Source organism: Protopterus annectens, chromosome 12.part0 (genome assembly GCF_019279795.1).
Source record: "Protopterus annectens isolate FY-2018-M chromosome 12.part0, PAN1.0, whole genome shotgun sequence".
Lineage (NCBI taxonomy): Eukaryota > Metazoa > Chordata > Ceratodontiformes > Protopteridae > Protopterus > Protopterus annectens.
This window is the reverse complement of record NC_056746.1, coordinates 723,050,397-723,063,285: the sequence shown is the minus strand read 5'-3', so window position 1 is coordinate 723,063,285 and position 12,889 is coordinate 723,050,397.

Below are 12,889 nucleotides of genomic sequence, written 5' to 3'. Positions count from 1 at the left end.
TACAGTCAGTGACACCCTGACCACTGTGTAGGTTGGTATGTCTTCACCTTCAATTAACAGAAACATAGCTTATTGTTTGCACATGTTATGGTAGGACAGCTTGTGACACACCTGTGAACTGTCTTCAGCAACATCCATCTGCAAAGTTGGCCCACCACTTTATGTACACACATCCATCCGTACCTGATGTACATCTTGCTGTACTGTCAGTATTTCACCATATACAGGTGTCAATGATGGGGCTGCATTGCAACTGCATGTTGTAGTAAGACACAGATGAACTGCAAACATCAGCTACTGCACATGCATGGCAGCTGAATGCACACCACTACATGTACATGTGTGTAGGTCCTACATTCCTGTCATTTAGCCATGTTTATTTATTTGTTTATTTTATTTTATTTTATTTTACATTTGTTAACCGGGAGAAATCCGACTGGATACATGTCCATTTTCAGCGGAGACCCGGGGAGAAAAGCTCCGAACAATACAGATAAAAAACAGATAAAAACAGATAAAAACAGACAAAAATACAGACTAAAAACCAACAAGCAATCGAACGAAAATTCCGTAATTTACAAAATAGATATTGTGGGAGAATTAAACTAGTACATTGTCAATGATGTGATAAAATAAGAATAAAACAATGTCATAGTTATATTAACATCATTTCTATAGGTAATTTCATTTAAAAACAGTCTACCGATAAAAGAAACAGCAAAAAAAACCTTGATCATGGGGTATGAAGTCAACTATTCCCATGAGAAAACTGGTAGATAAAGGTCTATTATAAGAGAGTTTTTACAGGCAAAAATATAAGAGGATTTAGGTTTGAGTAGGAAAGGAAGTCATTTAGTAGCCTGGGTAGGGTTAGTCAGGAGATGAGCATTGGCATAGCCAGTGTGACTGAAAGTGGTGAAACAGTTGTTTTTTGAATTGGGATAGACAAGTAATAGTGAGGATACTAGGAGGAAGAGAATTCCAGACTTTTCCAATGGCGTTTGTAAAAAGTGAATCCCCTCCTGCGTTGAAAGCTTTGACCATTTTCAAGAGTGGTCTGTTAGCAGAGCGTAGACTATTTAGGTTGGTATATGGTAAGACTAAGTTCTCAAGTGAAGGACATTTGTCTGGGTATTTGAGTATTTTAAATACCTCAGTGAGTTGGGTAACTTTAACAAGGTTGGGTAGTTCTATCCATCTTAGGTTTTTTAGATTGATACAATGATGAGTTTTATATGGAGTTCCTGCTGCAAATCTTGCAATATGATTGTATGAGAGAGATAGTTTATTTAAGTTGGTTTTGTTCAGGTTGGTAAATATTGTGGATGCATAAAGAAGGGTGGAGAGCAAATGTGTCCGGGCAATGGTCACTTTTGCTGTTGGGGTTAGGAAATTTTTAATTCTATATAGTGATCCTAGTTTTTTGTTTACTGTTTTAATGGTTAAGTTAACATGTGTTTCAAATTTGAGTTTGTTGTCAATAGTGACTCCTAGCAGTTTCTTGTGGGGGTCTGGGGAGATAATTGTACCATTATTTGATGTTATAAAGAAATCGATAAGGTGGTGTTTATGGGTTGGCTGAAAGAGCAATAATTTAGTTTTTTTTGGATTTAGGATTAACTGACGAGCAGCTAGCCAGTTTTCCACTTTGGTAAAGCAACTTTGAGTTTTGGTTACTAGTCTATCAGGAGATATATCTGAACAAACTAGTGTAGAATTGTCCGCATATTGAATACAGGTGGCCTCAGGAATGGCTTTATGGAGATCATTAATGAAGACCGAGAAGAGAAGTGGACCTAATATGGACCCTTGAGGAACCCCAATGGTGTTAGGTAGTAAATTGGAGAGTTTATTCTGCCACAGTACTGCTTGTTTCCTGCCAGAGAGGTAGGCTTTGAACCAGTCTAGAGTTAAGTTATCCAGGTAGAGATTTTTTAAGGTGTCCAAAAGTAGTTGATGGTTGACCATATCAAATGCCTTTGATAGATCTAGAAAGAGGGCTGAAGACACATTTTTGTCATTACGGTTGTGATTTATTGTGTCTGTAAAGGAGAGGAGGGCCGTTGTGGTACTGTGTTTGGGTCTGAAGCCATGCTGATAACTAGTTAGTAGTTTGTTATGGATAAGATATTGGAGGAGTTGTTTATGCATACATCTTTCCATAATTTTGGCTAAAGGGGACATTATAGCTATCGGCCTATAGTTAGATAGTTCTGTGGAGGACCCCCCTTTATGGAGTGGAATAACGTTGGATATTTTCCATAAAGATGGTATTGTAGACTCGGTAAAGGTCCGATTGATAAGGATAGAAACAGGGTAGGCTATGATATCTGCAGTTTGTTGTAGGTACTCTGCAGGGAGTAGGTCTGCTGAGGGAGTAGTTGGCTTAAGTTTCTGTAGTAGGGATCTTATTGAGGATGTAGGGACACTTTTTAGGTTGAAGGTATTTATAGGTTGTGGGATATTCTCAATAACCGTTAGGTTATTGGTGGATAGTTGGTTGGCTAAGGTTTGGATAATGTTTGTAAAGAAAGTATTGAAGGTATTGGCTATTTCTTCAGGGTCTTTATTCATTACTAGTTCTGGGGTCGGAGTAGAGGACTTACCTGGGTGGAGAAGGTTATTTAAGCCTGCCCAAAATTTTTGAGGGTTATTTTGGTGCTTATTCTGTAGTAGGCAATAATAGTTTTTTTTTGTCAGCTAGTATGGCTTTTTTCGTTACATTTCTTAGTTGTTGGAATTTAGTGCGGTCTAAGATAGATTTGGTTGTACGCCAGGTTTCCCAAGCCTTATTTCTGAGTTTGATTTTAAGTTTAGATTCTATTGAGAGCCACGGTGCAATCTTAGTTTTAGTTTTAATGAGTCTTTTGGGGGCGTGAGTATCTAGTATGGATATGAAAGTGGTGTTGAAGTGTTCTACTGCTTCCTCTAGGGGGAGATATTTGAGTGTTGTCCAACTACAGGATTTCAGTTCATTTTTAAATTTTGTGAGGTCAAACTTTTTTTTGTTTCTGACTGATCTATAGACTGGGACTGTGGAGTAACCTGGTTTATTTTTAGAAATATATGTTATAAGGTGATCACTAATGTCATTTGGTAGGGTCCCTGACATATACATGTGGGGGTGACTGTTAATAAGGGTCCAATCAAGAATACTTTCTTTCTGATTGGAGTTTCCTATTCTAGTGGAGGTGGTTATAATTTGTGAGAATCCATGAAGGTTAATGTGAGTGGGGTTATTTTCTGTAGAACATAGGTACCAGTCAATGTTAACATCACTCATAATTATAGTTTCTTGTGGATAGTTATTAGTTAGCCAGCTTAATATATTCTCCAAAGTGTTAGTATTATTCCCGGGAGGGATATACAAAACAACTAAATTTATGCTTTTTTCTTTATTCAATTGAATTTTCAAGGCGAGTATTTCAGCATTAGAGATTTGTGGAGGTTGGGTAGCATTAATGGTAACGTTAAGGTTACTTTTATAGAGTGCAGCAACGCCACCACCCTTTTTTTTTTTGTTTCTGTCGTTCCTATGTATATTGTACCCTGGTGGGATGAGCTCATTATCTTTGATCTCTGGCTTTAGCCAGGTTTCAGTTAGGCATATTATATCTGGTAGGTGAGTATCTAGGAGAGCGTGCAAATTATGAACCTTCTTGTTAACACTTCTAATATTTAGGTGATAAATTTGTAGAGTGTGGGATGTCATTGGGGGAGATACAGGGCCGTCAGGGTTATTTGTTGATATGGGGCCAGGACTGGGGTGGATATCTCCATCCCTGGTGATATTTTTACTGAAAAATTCTAAGAGTCTTAAGAATTTTTGTAGTAGTTTCTGGGTTTGTTTGATTTTGGGATGGTTCTGGCTCAATTTAATTCGGTGGTGATAGATGGTATTAGTTTTTGTACAGCAGGGCTGTTGGTTATAGACTTTGAAAGAGAGTGGGGATCCTGAGGTTCTCATCTGTTGTCTGGGGTAACGGTATCCTATGTATGGTTGGTCTTCATATTTGCTAATTTGGTATAAACTAACTAACAGTGGTAATAGAAAACATAAAGTTTTTATTTTTACCATCTTTGTGATGGTAGGTACAGATTTCATTAACTTATAACTCACGGAGCGTTAATATAAGCGGGATATATGCAGATTGTGTATATATATGAGGATGGGTGGGGATAAGTATATCAGTGATTGTGAATGGCTAGAGGATAATGAGGAGGTGTGGCTACATAACTATAAATTTGGGGGTACTGGGGGCGGGTGGGATACGGGGGCAGGATGGGGCACAGAGCGAGCCCGAGCACTGCGAGGGCGAGCGGAGCGGGGATAATCCTGTTCCCAGGTTTGTTAAGTTCTAGGTGAATACCACGAAGGTAATAATGGCAATCTTGTGATTTACAGCGATGGCTGACACAGATAGCAATAGTAAAACAGTGCTGCTTGGTAGACTATACTTAAGATAAATATATTGTATGGCTACTGTTTAAGTTACAGGGTGCTTATAGTTTACTGCCGTTGTTCCTATACCCAGAGCTAGCGTTCTAACAGAAGGTTTAAATGCACTTCTAATATCTTTAAATGTAAAAATCCAGCTTGTTTGATCGCAACTGTTGGTTGCGTACCTTATTTAGAGCGTTACTTTGTTTTTAAATGACTGGAGATGTTCAAAACAAAACACTTTTCCCATACTCTCTGCAGCGAGGGCAGCTTTTGGCCAGCGCTTGGCTTGGTCACTAGTACATTTAGTACATGCCACTTCTAGGGCGGGAAATAGACTTAGGTTTTGGTCCACAGGTGGAAAAGGAGGTACACAGAGGACAGCGCCTGTAGGAGGGATATCAGAAAAGGAGTAACATTGTAGCAGCTTTTACTTTATGTCTAGTGGCAATAAACAATACTTATAAGAAGGGTATTCTCCTTAGAATGCTATTTGTAATAATAACCAGTGTTTGTCCTGTAAAAATCAGTATACTTTGGTAGTTTACAAATCAAAACAATACAGAGCGTAATTCTTCCTATGCTTCTATCAGTTCAGGTTACACTTTGCTACATGCGATAGTGATTAATCAACCAATAGATACGTTAAACAATAATTAACTACAACAATGGTCAACGACAGCTTACTCTTGAATGATATACACATACACCTAGCCCATAAAATATGCATTGCAATTGGTGGGCATGTGTGATGACATACATGACACATGGACCGTTGTATGATATGATAGTTGTCATGGGTAACCAGTACAGAGGGAATGTTAACTCAGTCAACATTGCTATCACACCTTATGTACTGTTAGCATTCAACAGCCATGGACCTACCTTCCATGTGCATGCATGTAATTGCTGTAGCCACTTGTCTGCACGAAGGATAGCAAAAGCTATGCTATGTACATATGTGTTGTGTGTGTGTGTGTGTGTGTGTGTGTGTGTGTGTGTGTGTGTGTGTGTGTGTGTGTGGGGGGCATGTACATATCCACGGCAGGTACATGTATGTCATATCCAAACATGAGTGTGTTTACTGGTGTACAGCAACAGTTATCTGTTACAGCTGTATATGACCCAGGGCCCCTGTTATGTGTACAGCTGACCTTGTTATGAACAGTGGTATCATTGCATTGCATAACACATGATGCAACTGTGTCAGTAAATAGGTGGTCTGCACAGTTGCTGTAGAGCTAGGTACAGTCCACTGGCCATGAGTAACATGGTGTTGTACTAATATATGGATGTGTGTTGCTGGTCCAAGGACATGGTGATGTCTGAGGGCTACATCCTAGAATGCGACTTTTGACACTGTGATCTACACCTGAAACATCTGTGATGGATTTTGAGAGTGTACTGGTCAGTACATGTGAGTGGCCTTCATGTACGTGGGGACACTACCACCTGGAGCGGTCCGTAATGGTGTTATGGCCCACATGTCTGTATCTGAGGTATACGGTGGTAGTGCTATTGTGCACAACTGAGCCTTATGCCAGGTGTTCCCCACTGCACAGATGTCAGTATTCCCCATTGCTGGATCTAGATTGGCAGCTGTGATTATGAATGCTACACATCTAGCACTGTTTAGCATACACATACAATGCAGTTGTCCTCTAGGTGTCAGGGTATTTACCTGGTCTCAGGACATTCATCTATGAATGGTACTATATGGGCGAAGTAGCCACTCCTGGCAGGACATCACCACAGGTGGTATTAGTGTGCTAGGTTTAGATTGGTACAGCTAAGTTGATGGACAGCAGCAGAAGTTGTGTAGAAGACCGGTGTCAGATATATGTAGTGCAGCATTCATGCTAACAATGACGACTATCGACACACTGTGCCCTTCCGTGTTTAGAATCAGAGTGCATACAAGACAGCCCTTCGCTACTAAGTGTGTGAGCATGCCCAGTACGCTGTTGTGTAGATGGACACATAGTGCATTCCAAACATACGTGTGCTACTAAGTGTGTGAGCATGCCTAGTGACACCTTGCGTCGGTTATGTGCCTCTATGTGTATGGGCATGGCCATTGTAATCCTGTATAGTGATAGTGGTCATCCAGGTAACAGATGGCCATACCCCACTTCAGGATGGATTCCTACATTGAACACACTGGTTCACAGGTATGTACACCATAACTGCCAGCATCCATGTCGATGTCTGCATTCCTAGAAGGTCATATTGACTGTCTTGAAAGGTGTAGTGTCTGTGGCGTGTCTCGTATCTATGTAGTGTTGTAATAGTGGTCCGTAGATAGGCAGTTGTCCTGCTCACACCACTGGCATGTGTTTGTCTCCGTCTGCCTTGGGACAGTAATATGCTTTTAGACTGCTCACACTCCATACAACCATATCGGTGTCTGTTCCATTGTTGATGATGTCACCCAACTAGAAGTATACCTCTGGGAGTGCTGTGATCCAGTAATCTTGGTAGCGCATTCTGTAACTGCATAATGCTGTAGTGTGATAAAATAGTTAGGTCTATGTTCTAATCCCAGCCCTGCCAAGTGTGTGTGTTTCCATCTGCCTGGGGACAGAGTAATGCTTTTAGACTGCTCACTCTCCATACAATCCCTAACGGTGTCTTTTCCATTGCTGATGATGTCACCCACCTAGAAGTATGCCTCTGGGAGTACTGTGATCCAGTAATCTTTGTAGAGCGTTCTGTAAGTACAGAATGCTGTAGTGTGATAGAATAGACAGGTAGGTGTTCTATTCCAAGGCATGACAGGTATGTGTGTTTAGCAGTCATATCCTATGTGTTGGTATCAGTGAGTGGCTAGCTCCAGGATTTGTGTTTTGTTGTTTTCCTATATAGTGTCCACAAATGTCATAATCACCTAAGAGACTGGGTTGGCAAGACATACACATACATTCGCCAATAGGTCTGGTGAGTAAATGTCAGCAGCCCTACACTTATCCTTAATACAGCCTGACCCGTGTGACACAATGAAAACACTTGCCTTGATAGTAACACCACTACATAATGCAGGTGGCACATGCTTTGGTGTCACGTGGTCCGCTGTTGTGATATAAATTCTATATCTACATATGTGTGTGTATATGTGTGTGTGTGTGTGTGTGTGTGTGTGTGTGTGTGTGTGTGTGTGTGTGTGTGTGTTTGTGTATGTATGTAGATATATATATATATATATATATATATATATATATATATATATATATATATATATATGTGTGGACATTAGCACACATAAATCTACATGATGGAATACATGTCCTATGCTATCGAATGTCTGTGCTGGATGACCTGTACGTGATCACCTCAGCTGTATGTATATCTGCCATGCCTTAGTGGTAAAGTACATCGTCTGTGGTGTGCAGGGTCCTGGGTTCTAGTCGTGTAGAGACTGGTTGTTTTGTTGCTGGGAAGAACAAGGGACATCGAATACGGTGATAGTAAGGCACCTTTAACCAGTTGTGTGCAGATCTGAGCAACAGTAAGCAGTGGTTATTATTTTGGAGGATCAGTATGGCTCATATAACTATGCATTAGAAGACAATACTATGCAAATGAGGTTGAAAATAGTGAATCTCATTTATCCCAGGATGTGATGCAGATCCCAAGAGTGTATGTGTATAGATAGCCTGGTGCAGGACTCGAATATAGGTCAAAGCATGGGGGGGTGTCAGGCATACTGTACGTACATTGGAGCCCTGTGCCTCAGGATTGCTCCTGCCTTAGCACGCCTAAGCTAGGGGTGCGTCTATACCTGCCTAGTGAAATTGGGAGGGACAACAGCAGTAGTGGAGTATTCAAGGTGAACAAGCTGTGCAAACAGGTGATAATTAGCGCAATCAGCAGATTACATGACCAGCCCAGCCCAGCACACTATGGGAAAGTAAACAGGCACCATACACACAGGTTTCTTTCACACTCTACACCACAGGTGTATACATGCGGGGACATTTCTCGACACAATCCAACCAAATGAGAAGGGCTGCAGCAGGCAACATAGACCAACATGTGCAGGAGGCTGAGGGTGGTGAGGATGTGAATGCTGCCAAACAACCCTTAGTGAGGAGACAGTGAAGACTTTACAGACCCAGGGTAACCTACCAGGGGCTACATAAACTGGAGATAGTGGAGCACTATGGGGTGGACAGAGACCTCCTACAGAAGCTTGCTGAGCTGTGCCGGCCACACCTGACACATTGAACAGGCCGAGGGACACCCATCCCAATGGATACCAAGGTATGTGTAGGCCTAGGTATACTAGCCACAGGTACCCCCTAAAGCACAACTGGGGATATCATGGGAATCTCACAGGCATCTGCATCCAGAGTATTGCACCAGTCCCTAGATGCCATATCACCACATGCCAGTGAGCATGTACATGTCCTCAACACATGTGAGGTGTTGAACAGCAATATGCATCTCTTCCACAAAATGGCAGACTACCCTGGGGTACTGGGTGCTATAGCCTGCACTCACGTATGCATCAAAGCACCACCTGGTGAGCGGGGTAGGGCCTACATTAACCGCAGGGGCAAACCCTCCATCAACAGCTAAGGTCGTATGCGATGGCCAGGGCATTATACTGAATGTGTGTGCTGGCTGCCCTGGAACCTATGACGATTCTGATATATGGCATCTGACGCAGCTGTACCACACCTTTGCCAATATGGACATCCCCTACAGTCACCTAGTGGGGGATGCTGTGTAACCACTGGAGTCATGGCTGATGACACCCATCAGCAATGCACACACACCCCTGAACAACTACACCATAATGAGACACACGCACAGGCAAGACATATAATTGAGCATGTGTTTGGGATGCTCAGGTCACAGTTCCAGTGTCTGGACACATCTGGTGGAGTCTTGCAGTATTCACCAGCTACATGCACCCAAATTGTTATGGTATGTGCTATGCTACACAGTATGATCCTGCAGAAACAGTTACAGCAGGAACAGCATGGGGCAGAGCCACACAGCCCCCCACCAATGCCAAGGCCTGTACAGGCACAGTGTGACTCAGTGGAGGAACTACCTGAGCTGAACCAAGTAGGCGAAAGGAGGCGTGCACAGTATGACCTGCCCTTGGCAAAGAGACAACACATGGCATATGCACCGACACAGTAGGTACCCAGGGAATTTCACCCTCTCTGACTCACACAGACAATAAAAGGGATGCCAAACATGACACTACCTGTGCTCAGCCATGTATAGGAAGTGCACTGTGTGCATCCAACATAGGCAGCCCTTCAGCACCATCCTCAGGTCTGGCACACCCTCAAGGTAAGTCAATCAACCTACCAATTGGCAGTTGTATTAGAATGTGTTTTTACCTGTAGCTATGGATGTGAGCATACAAGGGAATTTGGTGGCTGAATGCTAGGGCAGCAGACAGTACACATCCATAGTGGCACCATGACATCTGTAGCACATACCGGGGTCACAATAGTAGCCAGTAGTAAACAGGGTGTCCTAACCTACTGCAGGTTATGGGCTGAACATCATGTGTGTCCATACAGCCCACACAAGTCTGAAACAGCTGGACAGGTGTAGACCAATACAGACAAATGCTATACAATAGTCTCTGGATATGCCCAATGGATGACCCCAACCCACACAGACACACACACAGACTACAGCAGGCCAGGCAGTTGGATGTAAGTTGTGAAGGCTAGGACGTCTGAAACCACTATGCTGGTAATTAAAGCTAGGATCTGAAGTACACTGGTATGCCTCTAGCCAGCACATTAGGTAGGTCAACACACTGAAATGGAGTACCTGGCATACCAGTACAGTAGTAGCAAAAGTGTACAACTGTCAGCTGTGCCCCCTTCCAATGTACACATGTGAAAGTCATGTGCGCCACCCCCGGTGCTTTGTATGAATGTTGATACAGTTGGATGTCCCCCCACACTGTGCAGAAATGTAACAACAGTCAATGCCACATGACCATTGGCTACCCTGCAGACATGGCATGCCACCTGTCAGTGTACAACACAGGGGTCGGCACCACAGTACTGACTACCTGGACATGTGACACATGAGATCCAGTTGACCATACTGGGCATGCTCAAACACATGAAGGTATGATGGTAATGTCAGTCAACAACATGCATAAAGGTCATACTGGGCATACTCACACACTTAAACACAAGATGGCCAGGTCTGCAAACACCAGTGGTCTGGACATATCTGCCAGTACATTGCTATACAGTTGGATCACTGTGCTGTATGGTATATGTGTGGTACTGTCTATTGTCTGTATATATGCCATGGTGTATTGGTAATTCAGATCAGCTGTGTGCGCAGGGTGTTGCTACCAACACTTGCAAAGGACGGTTCTTTGTTTGTGGCCAGAACAAGGCCTTTGGATACAGAGTGAGTAAGGCACATTGCAGCAGTTGGGAGCGATTGTGCATGGGTTTGCACAGTGTTAAGCACTGCTGACCTCTGGTTACAGCTCCTTATACTTGTTTAGACTCCACATTTCTTTAACAGTGCAATAGTCGCATACTGGTAGACAAACACGCTTACACCTGCTCTCTCCCTCACTTGCACATGCACCGACATTGGTGCTTGCATTTGTCACTCACGCTGAGTGGGTACAATCCCTTGTGATGCCTATTACATCGGACTACATGATTACAGTATCGGGTATGGCTGACCATTATGCGACGGCAGGCATTTGACTGTATGGAATCGGTGGCCTGTCCAGTGACATAATCATATTATATGTGTGTTCCTCATACAATCTGCTCCCATCTGGCTGATACATGGGAACCGATACTCTGCAATGCAGACAAGTAAATGTGTTTTGGGAAACACATCTTTCTGCCGGGTCATGCTACCGCATACCTATTGTAGGTTTTCCACCTTTTAAATTGGCCGAAGTGAGACTTTAGGAGTAACACCTTTCCCACTTTGCATGGGACAGTCCCTCATTAGGCATATGTGTCATGCGAGAATAATCTAGCCATAGCAAATGTCCTGATTAGAGGACAATATTATATTCTACATTTCTCTAATAGTTGCATGTAATGGTTATTGTATAAATGATACTTCGATATGTTATGCGAAGTAGCATAAGCAACTTGACTGCTGCTAGACTAAGCTTTGATTTGTGCTAATATGTATGTTTCTGTACTATGCATGGCTGTAGGTATGTTCCGACCTGGTACATCTGCCATTTCAACAGAGCATGTCCCACTTTGGCCATTTGGAAATGTGTCAGCCCTATAGGACCTATATGTAGAGATGTCAGATTTGGCAAGGCAACACATACCCACAGCCAGTAGAAAACTGACTACTTCACCGGTTTGCATAAGTTAAGGTTATTCTTGTAGCATTATAGTTGCTAATACTGTTTCCTATAACATCTAGGTGTTTCAGATACAACAAAATCATTTTTTTGCAACCACTACAGACAATATATGAACTCTTTTCCCGAAATCACAGGTCATGTGCCGTAACATTCATTTTGCAGGACACAATTGCCCAGAGTGGAGTGTCTCTCACAAAGGCGAACACGTGGTAACCCCAAACTATTATGCTATCATCTACCTAAGGTGGTCGGCGGAATATGCGCTTTCCATCACTAGCAGACCTCACATACGAATGGGGGAGAATGAACACTGTATCAGGGACACTGCATAACACCCCCAGGGACACATTCAGATGATTGGTTCTATTAACCTGACACATTGACAGTCACAGGGCATATGCGTTCATTCACATTTGTCGAGGTACATGCTGTTTATGACTCATACATGTTGTCATTAGTCATTACGTGTATTCCATCACATGTCCACCTAATATCACTAGTTCTGGAAGGGTTTAGTTAGGACTGTGTTAGATTTTGATTCCTAATCACGGACGTCCGTGATAATCGGGTACAGGGCACTGATATATTCCCTATGTGTTCCCCCAATAGTTTACGGACTATCCAGTAGATATGCTCTTCAGGTTTTGGAGGTATGAGCATCAGCAGTGCCCACATAGGAATATTAATTACTTCCACTGGGCGAAACTAATACATCTCTGCCAACCAACACCTGCACACTTAGGCCCATTATTGCATACCCATGATTCACCTACCTGACACCCACTTAATGTGAGCGCAGCTGGGGTATGAATACATCCCTACACACTGCCCACTCTACCCGTCTCGGGAAACATGTCGTACATTTTGTCAAACCATTTGTTATCAGACTTGCACAACCTACTGTTCTGTGTATGGCTACATCCTGGCCGCATCAATCATTACAGGTTGCCTAACAGAGAAATATTTGGTGTCCCACAAGGGACCCCGTGATCCATATTTAAAGTGTAGACCTTGCAGATCTCTCCCACTGGTACTTTCCTGCTGGTTGTCTGGACAGCAGCAGTGTATTTACCTTTCTTGCGTGTCTGTATGCCTCACCGGCC